A 12842-nucleotide genomic window follows, 5' to 3' on the forward strand; every position below is an offset into this window, starting at 1 on the left:
ACTCTAATACTCCACTGTTTTCATTTAATTGTGAAGATGATTCCAGATCAGCTCATAGAGATCTTTCTCACACTTTTTTACAACTGCCTATTATTCTTTTGTTGGTGGTGCCATGTCAAAGACTATCAGCAGTGTTTCTAACATTTTGCTATCACAAATAATGCTACAATGGTCAATTTAGTAGATGTGTATTTTTGTGTTGTCAGGAGTATATTTTTATGGTAGATTCCTAGAAGTGGGATCACTGAGTCAAAAGACAAGTGCACATATGGTATTGTTAAAAATTACCAAATTTTTCTCTGGAAGTTCTGTGACAATTTGCTTGCTAGCAGCATGTAAGAAAGCACATTTCTCTATAACCTCATCAACCAAAAGTATTGTCAAACTTTTAAATTTCTTCCAGTCCAAAAGATGAGAAATGTGAAATCAAATTGTTTTCAATTTACTTTTTCATTTTATTCATTTTGATATTTTTAGTAAATAAACTACCAGTTTATTTTTTTCCTCATCCACCATATCATGTGAAGGATTTTTTTTAAAAATTTAGAATCCTAAGATAACTCAGAAAACTTCCTAATGGGCTAAATATAAGAGTAAGATGAATGTTAATTTATGAATCTCTTCCTGTTACTGCAGTGAATAAATATGGACACATTTACTTTTAAATAACTTTTTTTTTAATGTCAGGAAAGCATTTTCATTGTTTCCTGAGCTCTCATGGTGTGTCTGGACTTCATCACAAATGTTTTCCTGTCAAAGAATTTTGAGAAATAAGTATGAGCATATGAAGAGGACTGTAATTACAGCAATTATGGAAAAGTAATTTACTGATTGTATAAATTGAGTAGATTTCAAATAGAGTAGATAGGCCATAAAAAGCAAGCAGGATGCCAAAAATAAATATTTTGGGAGCTAGAAAATTGCTTGTTAAATACACACACCAAATGTAAATGTTTATATAATTTAGCTTCTTAGAACTTAAAAACATAATTTTTTAATTAAAAAATCAAATAGATGCTAAGATGACCAAGTGTTTGGCAGTATCATTTTCCTTTCTGTCTTTCTGGTATTATGAAATACTTACCTAAAAAAAAGAAAGAAAAAACAGTGTTTTGTGATAATTGGGTTTTAAAATATAGCAAGACAAAATAACCTCAGATTTATTTCTAAGTTTAGAAATAGCTGGAGACGGTTAGGAAACGAACCTATGTGAACACAGTGGACATATTTAAAACAGGTAGAGAGCTGGAAAGAGAGAAGGGACTTGCTTTTGTTTTCGACAAACCTAAGATGTGGCCAAATTCAGCCACTTTTGAGTTGTGTTAAAATCTGGAGCCTCTAACATTCATGGCTTCTCCAGGAGAACAGCCCGATCCTAAGGTACCACCACTGTGCCTTATCTTTGCAAGCAAAACTTCTGCAGGCCTGTACTTTTTACAGAAAGACATCAATAACATCAGTTAGTGATATTAATAACTACACGTTATTTCATTTAACTTGATGAAAACAGTCCAAGAGAGAGGTGCAGTTATTGTCCCTACTTTATATAGGAGGATGGTGAGTCTCAGAAAGGTCTGGTGGTGGCACTAGTCAGGGACATAGCTAGGATATGATGCCAGCTTCATATGGGAAGCAAAGCCTGTATTTTCACCTGTAGGCTACCCTCCCCCATAGCTCAACCCCGACCCAGAAAACTTCCAAATAGATCTTCTACCAGCCAGAGACCTAGAATAACTGATCTCTGGGTTCCATGCACAGTAATAACCATAAACTCATTTTGTATTGGTTCTTAATCAAAACTGAGCATTTCTAAAGTGTTGTATATACACACCACTCATTCTTTCAACTTGGTTCTAAGATACTTTTCTAAATTATAACACTAAGGCCTGAGTGAAGCTGTTTTGAGTCTTTGTAGCAGGAATGCTTTTACTAAATTATATCTTAGAGTGTTGCAAGCCACATAGGCTAAGGAGTCTCTGGGTTGAGTTCACTGTTGCACAAATGTGAGCACATCCTGGCACAAGGGTTCCACCGTGCAGCACAGGATCCCTTTCAAAGGACTCAGAACCAAATCCTCAAGCAACTAGTTTGACTTCATGTAGTGGGGAGTATATTATTGTAAACAATCATTTGTCTCTCATTGTTCTGGTCCATATGATAGCCAGTGTGGCCTACCTTCATTTATTATAACATGGTATTTTTATTATTGTATCTTATCCCCAGAATCATTGCATTTTCTCCTTTTCTATGTTTCTCTTTATTGATGTTCTTCTGTGTTTTTGTTTCTATATACTATTTAAGTCCAGTTTTCAGTGAGGTTACATTTAAATAAGCCTGTTCTTCACACCCTTGGGCAAGTTGCTTACCATTTCTGAATCTTACCTCATTAGTTTTAAGGTACCTGAATTTCTCAGGACTGGAAATAGTGAGTATAAAATGTATAATGCAGGTTTCCAATAAATAGTGATTATGATGAGCCACCAAGGATAAATTTGGAGATTGTTCTCCTTAAAAATAACTATATAAAAATCTTTAAAATCTGAGAAAAGAACTTAAAAATCTTTGGTGGATTTTATGAATCGTGATTAAATTATCATTAATGTATTTGAATAGTGTTAGTGATTGTGAAATTCTAATTAAGGAGCCAAGTGTAATTTCTCTTTTTATGAGTACCCAATAGAGAGGTTCATCTTAGTTTGACAGTGAATATTTTTTAATGAATTATTATCCTTGGATGTTAAAGGACAATAAAATGAAGAAATAGCACAAAGAATTGCTAAAACCCCAAAATTTTCAAATGAGAAATGAGCACATAAGAATTACTCAACCTTCAAATACATGGCTCTTCCCAATATGCTGAGATGGGGGTAAATGGAATAAAGTGGGATCTCAGCCTTTATTCCAAGCCAATAGAACACACTAGGCAGAGAATAAATTCATGATCTCACCACCATCACCTCTCTGCTTTCTGTTCAATATTCTTCTGCCTTTATTTCCAGGAAGGGACAAGAAATCTAGTGTCTGTATTCTCTGGTCTTCTTTCATCTACAAAAGCCAAATGAATATGGAAAAAGAAAATTATGTAGAAAATATGAGCAATCTTAATATTCAGCTATAGCAAATAATATACAGCGGGTTTTAGGAATAATGCGGGTGGAGATATTTCCACTTAAATTTGCAAATGTTGATGGGTGGCACATGCCAGTGTAGTAACTACAGATACTCATTACAGCAAAGAAAACTGTTTTGCAAGGTGTAAATGGTCTTTGCCAAATAGATTTAATCAGTGTTACTTGAAAGGCTTTTTAAATTTTCACACCAGATGTCAGTGAATATCAACTCTGCATGATCATACAACATTTTATTTATTGACATTTCTTCATTGAATTCTCAACAGCTCTAGTAACCAACCAGACCTCCAAATTTAAGTGTCTGCCCAAATCACACAACATCTTACTGCAAATCCATAGTTGATAGATTATCTCCAAATATATAGTTAAAACATTTTCAAAATAAACATTTATTTCACAGATTTGTTTCAAATATGAAGGGAAGTAACCCTTTTGAGAAATTTTTAAAATTTGTTATCTATCAGAAGTTGGCAATTAAAAAAATTTAACCTATGATAAAAAAATATATTTTCATAGGAAGAAACAGCAAAGCTCATTTGGTTAGCATCACTGTAGGAGGAGAAGAGAGAAAGAACGACGGGGCGAGAGAGCTGTGGGCGAGAAACATGGCAGCTGTTAATGAGGGGGAAAGAAAAGACGTGAGCCTTTCATAGCTTCAGGCCCAGAAATACAGGAGGGGCCCCTGACAGCAAAGAAAGGAATTGGGTTCAAAAATGAAGGGTTGTAAGTATAATTCTGCAGTCTTGGAAGGAGCCAGAAGAATGCAATGGTGATGTCAAAAACAGCCGTTGATTAAGACATGGCATTGATCTTCCCTTAGTCTAGAGACACAGAAATCGGAAACCAGAATGAATGAAGTCAGTGTCAGATGACAGAGGAAAAGCCTGACATGCAAGTCAAAGGGAAGAAAGGATATCAGTTTAGGAGGAGCAGTGAGAGCCCTTTGCTTTGTTTCTGAGGGATGTTTATCGTCTGTTTTCAGATTAAACCACTAATTTATTAAATCTTCATTAGCCATTTCCTCCATGCAGGGCTCTGGGCCAGGTGCAGTGGAATGAAGGGAAGGATGAAGGGAGAAGTTCTGCCCTCAGGACCCAGAGCCTAGAAGGGTGGATGTAAACAAGGCCAGTCTGATAGGTCTCAGGAGGGGGTCTAAGTCTGCAGCAAGTTTTAGGGGACCCTTCAGAGAGGAGGGGGTATACAGATGACAAGGAAGCCGGCCTCTGCTTCCATTCTGTCCCTTCTATCCCTGGACACCATGGTCCTCACGCTGCTCTGGAATAGTAAAGCCTCATTCTGTGTTTGCCTGGACCTAATTCTGGTGCTGTGGTGTCTCCCCTGAGGCCATGATGCCTACAAAGAAGGCACAGTCCTTGTGTTTTTCATTCCCCAAAACCCACCCAGTGACCCTAGTAAAGTGCTCACCATATCTATCACTGACAGAGTGATTCATAATTGTGACCAATAACTGATGATTGAAGAGTGGCTTGAATGGATCCAGGACTTTAGTGACAAACTGCAGTGATGACACATTATTTGCTGAGGCCACCTGGGGTCTGACTGCACAAACAAGGTGTGTGATCTGAAGAGGAGACTTCTCTGTTGGTACTCAGGCCTCCTCTGTCCTGCTCTTGCTGCTTCCTTCTGTTCCCTGAGGTTTTTTTGCTCAGAAAACACACCCTCTCAATTCAGCTTCCCCTGTTACTTGATTTGAAATTTTCGCCATTCTCCAGGCCAATCATTCATGTCATGATCTTCTTAATTTATCCTGGTACATCTTACTTATCTGTTTGTGTAAATATTTGTGGTCCACCTCACCAACTAGGGGCCTTTATCTTGTGTTTCTCTATTCTCAACAAAGCTCTCAGCACCACATCCTGGCACACGGCAGGTACCGAGTCAATATTTGTTGGGTGAGTTAGTGAATAACAGGATGTCATTAGCTTCTTCTTTCTCCTCTATATTGTGGATGTAATAACACTCACCCTACCTACCCCATATATGGCTGTGAAATCAGATGAAATTGTGTGTGTGTGTGTGTGTGTGTGTGTGTGTGTGTGTGTGTTAAAAACTCTATAGTGCTTCCCATAGATTATTAATAATAGCAGTTTTGTCACCCTTACACATCATTTAGCATCATTATCATTTTTCATTTCATTGACATCCTAGAAGACTTCTAAGTGTCCTTCATTGTGTGTTGTTCTAGAATATACTGTCATCACATCATGAGATTGTCAGTAAACAAAGTTAGACTGGTGAGAAGATGTACACCAGTTAGCAATTGTTCCCGGATGCAGACTGCTGGCACTAGTGACCTCCTGGAGTGGCAGGCTTCTAACAAGGTCTCCTGAAAGCAACATTATTCTCCACTCTCCTCATTTAGGGGAGAAAGGCCAGGGGGATTACAGGAAAATAGGCTTTGTTATGGGTAGATAATACATATACCCCAAAAACTCATGTGTGAGACAATGCAGGAACATTCAGAGGTGAAATGATTGGGTTATGAGAGCCTTAGCCCAGTCAGGTAATTAATCAGTGGTGGGGATTAACTGAGTGGTAACTGAAGGCAGGTAGAGTGTGGCTGGAATAGGTGTGCCTTGGGGTGTATATTTGGTGAGCTGAGCTTAGTCTCTCTCTTTGCTGCTTGGCGCAATCCCCTGAGCCACTTTCCTCCACTACACTCACTTGAGCCAGGAGGAATGAAGCCAGCCTTCTGTGGACCAAGACCTCTGAAACTTAATACGTTATCACAGTTTGTATGATGGTTCCCATATCCCTGTGCCCGTGAGCTTACTTCTTTGATGCCAGCCAGTGAGAGTCAATTTACTCTCAGCCCCATAAGTGGTATATATAACCTAGCTAGCATTTTTCTAAATACATCCTATTGGTCACAAGCTGAAGCAGGCAAATCTAATGTCCCCGCTAGATAATCCACCCCAAGCACTTGAATAGCTTTCCTCATTGCCAGAGGGCAAGAAATATTTACTTCAATCACATACTAAATTCTGACACAAGCAGGTAGTAGATATACAGCCTCTCTAGATTTGGCTCTGATTTCTCAAAGTTTTCTCAAGGACTTAGAGCTAGGTAATGAAATATTATTAGATTGATTGCTCTGCCTTGATAATTAGAAGGTTTTAATAAGCTGCTTACCCTTGATAAATAGGGTTGCTGAAACCTCCAAGCTTCATATAGACTAATGAGGTTGAAGTGTCATGCTTTCAAATGCATTGTAATCTTAACACGATTCTTTATACCTATCCATCATCTGGCCTTAGAAAACCCACTGCAGTCACATCTTACTTTAAGCAGCCAATCCTGAAAACTCTACTTTAAAACATTAATGTGCGTTAGTGGGCTGGCAGGTTGGTTTGCTCTGTATGGTGCGTATCTGATTTGAAGCATCTCTCATGCACACATAAACCAAAGGTACCTAAGACATATGCAGTTGTTGTTGTTTTGGATTTTCTCTCTGGCAATCTATCAGTTTGATTTATGCTTCCCAAGATGCAGAGTATTTTACACAGGTAAACATCTGTTTACAAATTCCCTATTTGGGGACATGTTCAAACAGGAATGGATTCCAAAAGTGTACTTAAAGAAAATATAAAAATTATTCTTGAAAGAAAGTATAATAAGTGTATGAAATTAGGGGACTCCTATTTAAAGAATATAATTGTTACTTTTTTTAAAGTACAACAATCTTGCACATATTCTATCCCATATTTAACACAAGTTCAGGGGGATATTATCACACCCTTTAGTTTTGCTGCCTAGAATTTTGGGTGCTATATCAATGCAAACTATAGAAACAAATTTCTATCAATCTTAAGAACTTCTGAAATTCTTATTTCTTGTGAAAGATTTCTTCTGAAAAAGAGGATCTGATACCATTAATTATATGGAATTCACCACTAATTATATGGAAATATTCAACAATATTCAATACACATTTGGAGTGCCACTAGCCAGAGTTGTAATGAGTGGGAATGAAAACATAAATAAGACAGGGACTCTATTCACAGAGCTACCAGTCTAGTGGGAAGAAGATGCATAAATAGTTAATTATAGCATCACATTAATCGCACTAACATCCAGCTGTATGTTGAAAATGCTATGGCAAAACAGATTGGAGTGATTAATGTTACCTGAATGAGGTCAAAGAAGGCTTTTCAAGGGAGATGATGTTTGAACTCGATCCTAAAATATGAAAGAAGATGGATCAGGGATTCAGACCAGGTTGTACCTCCTAAGCAGAGTGTGCAGGAAGAGCAAAGAAGTGATACAATGAAGATACTTGGCTTATCTACAAAAAAAAAAAAAAATGTCTCACTAAACCTTATGGTACAGAGGTGGGTTGGCAGGTGAGGAGAGATGGACAAAATGCTGCAGGTTATAATTATTGAAAGCTTGGTTAGGGCCACTTTATGAACTACCTCACATGCTCTGCTGTGGAGTTGAGGTCTTCATGCTGTGGAAATTTGAATTTGTGCTCTTGGATTGGAAAACCATTAATTGTATTTAAAATATATCCCACCATTGCATCTCCTTCAAAACTTCTCTAGTGACTTCAGGTGTTCTGAATTCCTCTCAACAGCTCTTACCTTCAGTATCTGCTCCACACCATTCAACAATTAAAAGTGTCCTGATTTGTAGAAGGTGTTTCTGTTTGACTTATTTCACTCTTTTTCCCATCATCCTCTTCTAAACCTAATTTTAAGTTTCTCGGGGACCATCTGAGTCAGGCAATTAATTATGTGGGTCTTCATCTCAACAAAGCTAAAGTCAGAAGCTCCCTTTTTCACGTTCCTCCAATGGAACTCCCTGCTCCTTGCAGCCACTGTTCACAGGACTTTATCCTCTATGAAGCCGCATCTTACTAATGCATCCACCCTGGACAGCTGTCATATCTTCTTCAATTTTCTCTATGCTTGGCTCCTACCAAATAAGCATGTCAGTAAGGTTTTAGGGGAACTTAGATTCAGTGACTTCATTTTTGAAGAGAATATCTTTGATGGAATTACTGCATCTTAGTCAAAAAAAGCATTACAAACTATGCAGAAGCAAAACATTTTGCCACTCAATATAATCAAACTCTAAAACTACGTCCAGGGGGTATGTGACGAGAGTAGTTCACCCCCAGCTGCTGAATTGGAATTCTGGAGAGTCACTGGTAATTTTTTTTTTTTTTTAAATGTGCAAGAGCAATTTTGATAAATAACTGGAGCTGAAAGCTCTGGAATACATTTAGCACTACTTTTGAAATGTAATAGGGATTATAGTCATCACATTCTACATAAAATTATATATTTTTTTGGTTAGAAAAGCAAAGGTGGTGATCATTGAAGTTATGTTTTAAAATTTCTAACCTCGTTCTATTAGGTGTTATTCAACAAACTCCCAGGAGATTTTGTGGAAGAAATAGAAGCAGCAATGAACCAGGATGATTTTTAAATCTGACAGCATGCCCAGTTAACCCAGAACAATCCCTCTTGTCCCAACATAATTACAAATAGACCCCCTTTCACTTTCAAAAGTGTTCCAGTTTGGGCAATAAAGGATGAGATAGCCCTATCCATGCTTGACTCCCGGGGCCATAAGAGCTCATTTTCAGTGTAATTGACATTTGGGGAGACATTGATACACTCCTTTTCCATGAAGACTAGGAGGAAAGAGAAATAAAGTAGCTTTCTCAGTGTTGAATCAGCACAGATCATTTCTTATTTCAGAGATTTAGATACTTATATTTAGAAATGTCACCCAGTTTGTTCAGGTATTTTAATACATGTAGTGTGTGTGGGGGGAGGGGGTGTATGTAGGTATGTTAGATACTAAGGATTGAACCCAAGGGTGTTCTACCACTGAGCTACACCTCCCAGCCTGTCTTTATTTTGTACTTTGAAACAGGGTCTCACTAAGATGAGACCTTGTGACCCTCCTGCCTCAGCCTCTGCGGTCACTGCTTCTGGCTTTTAGTACATGTATTTTTTTTAAGGCATTAAGAAAAACAGATGGTCACCCTTAAAAAATAGTGGGGAGGGGTCCAGAAAAGCACATTTGGGCAAGGTATATCTTGGTAAGAAAGATGCTAAATTAGATGGACATGAACATTCTGCTTATAATGAAAAGGAAGAACAGTCCTATAAGTCATCTTTCTTAATTTGGAATTCTCTGTTCACTATCTGGCATTCTGAGTTCTGATATGACTTGTTCAGGTTCTGTGATCAAAAGTGGCAGGGCAGGTCTGAATAGGAGAGGTAAATCTTACTAGCCCTGGAAAAACTTACCAAAACCCCCCACCATCACCACTCTTAATTTAAAAATTGCCTTTTTTGGTTAATACAGTAGCCCATGTGGTTGCAGATAGGACCAAATTCATGGCAGATGGCCAACTGCCCCCTTGTTAAGCCCAGCTCTGTGCCAGCAAAGCTGAGAGGTAAACCTGAATGGGTGCAAATTCCTTTAGATTAGTGGAATCCCATGCACAACCTGCTCCCAGGGCTTCTCATTCAGTAGCTGTGTTGTGGGGAATGTGCATTCCTAACAAGTCCCCAAGTGCTGATGCTGCTGATAGGAAGCCACACTTCGATAACCACTGAACCAAATAATCCCACCCTTTGACACCTCTTGGCAGCCAGCCACCAGCCTCCCCAGAGCCTTTCCCTCATTCGAAACCTCAACAATCATCTTAGCCACCTTCAAACCTGCCTCAGATAAGAAAGTTCAGAAGAGCTCTTCTAACCCACATGGGTCACAAAGCCAGTTATGCCATCATTTGTACTTCATCAGAATGAGTTTGCCATCTGAGTTAGGAGACCTGTGGGAAATTCACTGAATCCCTTATATTAATCTGTCAGTGTAAATCACAGAGGAGTGATTTTGATTTAACGTTAAGTACTTCTTGCACACTCTGTTTTAGAGACCTGTGAAGTGTTCTGGGTCCCCAACGCAGATTAATGTCTATCCACCTACCACACGCACAAACCTGCACAGTTCACATTCCAAATGCACAAAACAAATATTTTAAGTATTGTCACTTGATAAAGGCAAAGGTGAGTCTTCAGTGTCACTGTTCACCTCCTACCTAGGTGTCTAGGAAAGCAACTGCTGAGGAAAGATTGTGAGGGAACTGAGAATTAGACGGAGTGAAGTCATGAGGATGTTTCAAGAGGCATCAGGTTAGCTCACATACAGGATCTTTTAATTAAAAATAGTCAAAGTAGTTAGTTATGCACTTCAAATGTATTAGTTACAATCCTACATTTGCAGAAGTGATGAGAATAATATTGCAAATTCCTGCCGCTAGCAAAGAAAGGAGGGAAAGAAAATCAGCTACAGTAGACCGGCCAAAAATTCAGCTCATCAGAAAGTGAGAGTGAACCACTTTCAAAGCCTCAAAAAATCATAAACTTGAATTTAAATCTGGTAAAATGCAATATGATCTTTTACTTCTTTATAATATTTTCTGACCTTATTTTGACATTAGGCTTTTTGAATCATTTAAAAATAGTTTAGTTTTTAAAGAGAAAATTGTCACTTACTGAATATACTATAAGTAAACCAAATTAAAGTGTGCACTTTAGCAAAGAAAGATTGTCACTTGAATTCTTAGCAATAGTTCTTTCATATATTCAAATAAATTCTTAAAAGCTTGTATTTTAGCTGATTATACAGTACATCCCAACCCAATAGATTTAACTATATGTGAATCATGGATCCCTTTGAGAAGTCAGTGAAAGTCAGGTACACAGACACAGAATTTTGAGGGTTTGTCAGGCTGCCCCATGGACATTCTGAAACCCATTAATGAGCCTTCAGTTGAAGATTCTGTTCAGAACTACAAGAGGGGAAATTCAACTTGAAGTTATTGCCATGGCTTCTTTCTGATCACAGCACCAATACCAATCAGGCCTCTGTCTCCACTACGGCACATCCTTTTAGATTCCTCATCAGTGAAAAGGGGGTCTGGGCTGGAGAATTGTTTGGTCCCTTCTATTTCTTCAAGTGTGTGATTTGTCAGTCATGTATAATGACACCTGAGTGCTAGTTCTTTTCTTTTATTTGTTTCTTCTTCCCACAGTTATTTTTGGAGTTTGGGTTCCATATCCCTTATGATCCTTTCTTTATTTATTTAGGGGAAACCTCTCCTTTTTCTATTATTTTCCTATTTTATTACTTTCTTCTCTTTTTTGTTTTTTTTTTATTTGGTTTGTTCTGGTTTGGTAATGGGGATTGAATTGAGGAGCATTCAACCACTGAGCCACATTCCTAGCCCTTTTTATATTTTATTTAGAGACAGAGTCTTGCTGAGTTCCTGAGGCTGGCTTTGAACTCACTATCCTCCTGCCTCAGCCTCCCAAGTTACTGGGATTACAGGTGTGCACCACTTCACCCTGCTCAAAGGCATTTAGAGGGAGTGGGGGAAATCCTCTATCCCCCAGAGTTTGCAGTAGAACACTCAAGAAGGGCAGTATTCCCTGTTCTCACATGGCATCAGGAGGAGATGGGCAGAGTTAGCTGCACTTAAAGAGAAGTTCAGCTATCAAGTTGAGTGAAGAATCTTTAAACTCACATTACTTATATTCTATGCAGTTTTTCTATTATACTGTGATATTTTAAAATGTCTTAATATTGTTTCTTAAGAACCAGAAATGCAATCAAGGTGTAGGTAGGAAATGGCTCAATTTACAGAAGAAAAGAGAAATAGTGGTGAAATAAGAAAAGATGTAATTTTGGTGACACACTGAAGTGAGGATTCACCTTTGAGCATCCTTATCCTAAGCAGTACTTTTCAAGAATGCTCTGAAATCTTTTGGAATCCCACAGTTACTTGCTTCATTTGCTGGGCTCCTGCACTTGGTCAATACATCTGCTACTGATCTTAACACATGGTTCACCTGCCTCTCTTGTCTCTACCAAGCAAGTGTGAATTCCTCCAAATCTCTCCACTTCACTCACTTAATTCCAAGGACAGGTACCTAAGGGTACCCTGTAAACATAGCTGGTAATATTGACTATAATAATCCTATAATTACTGCTAGTTAGTAATAAAGAGATTAATAGCTTAATAAACTTTCTATGGTGTTCTTGTGTCTGCTGGATCCATTAATAGATCACAAAGCCTGGGACATATGCAAGGCACATGGTATGTTCTTATGAAGTATATGAAAAATATATTAACTCAATTACATTGGAATGAGCATGTAATCCTAAAAACATATTGGTTAGTTACTCCAGGATTAATAAAAATGAATATATAATTAATAAATGCAAGCAGATTCAGTATACACATAGAATGTTACTTTGAAAGCACATTAATAAATAATTGTTTTCCTGTGTAGACTTGGGCCCTGAAAAGCAATAGTTTGTCCCTCTTAAGTGAATCTCTGAGGATCCCCAGAGGACTGAGAGTTAGAGGATGAAGTCAGTGTCTGAGAATCTGGAAGAAGCATATCAAATTTTAACAATATAATCTTATTAAGGTAAACAAATCTATAGTTATTATAATTATTCTCATGAGTAGTAAGATGTAAATTTAATTAGTGAAAAATTCAGCAGAGGTACTAATGATCAGTATTGGAAAAACCATTAACCCAATGATAATTTCTCCCTTAACACTTAAATTGAATCTTGAGTGGACATGAAGGTAAAACATAAAAAATGTCTTCTAAGTCAGTAATTCTTTGCACTTTCATCCAAAGTCATTATTCT

The 12842-nt window shown here is 37.8% G+C and overlaps 1 protein-coding gene across 2 annotated transcripts in view; it reads left to right on the forward strand.

Annotated features, from left to right (window-relative positions):
- The window catches only part of Gpc6 (glypican 6), a 1045404-nt gene that overhangs the window by 720980 nt on the left and 311582 nt on the right, over positions 1 to 12842 (forward strand). The window lies entirely within an intron of this gene.

Source organism: Callospermophilus lateralis, chromosome 12 (genome assembly GCF_048772815.1).
Source record: "Callospermophilus lateralis isolate mCalLat2 chromosome 12, mCalLat2.hap1, whole genome shotgun sequence".
NCBI lineage: Eukaryota > Metazoa > Chordata > Mammalia > Rodentia > Sciuridae > Callospermophilus > Callospermophilus lateralis.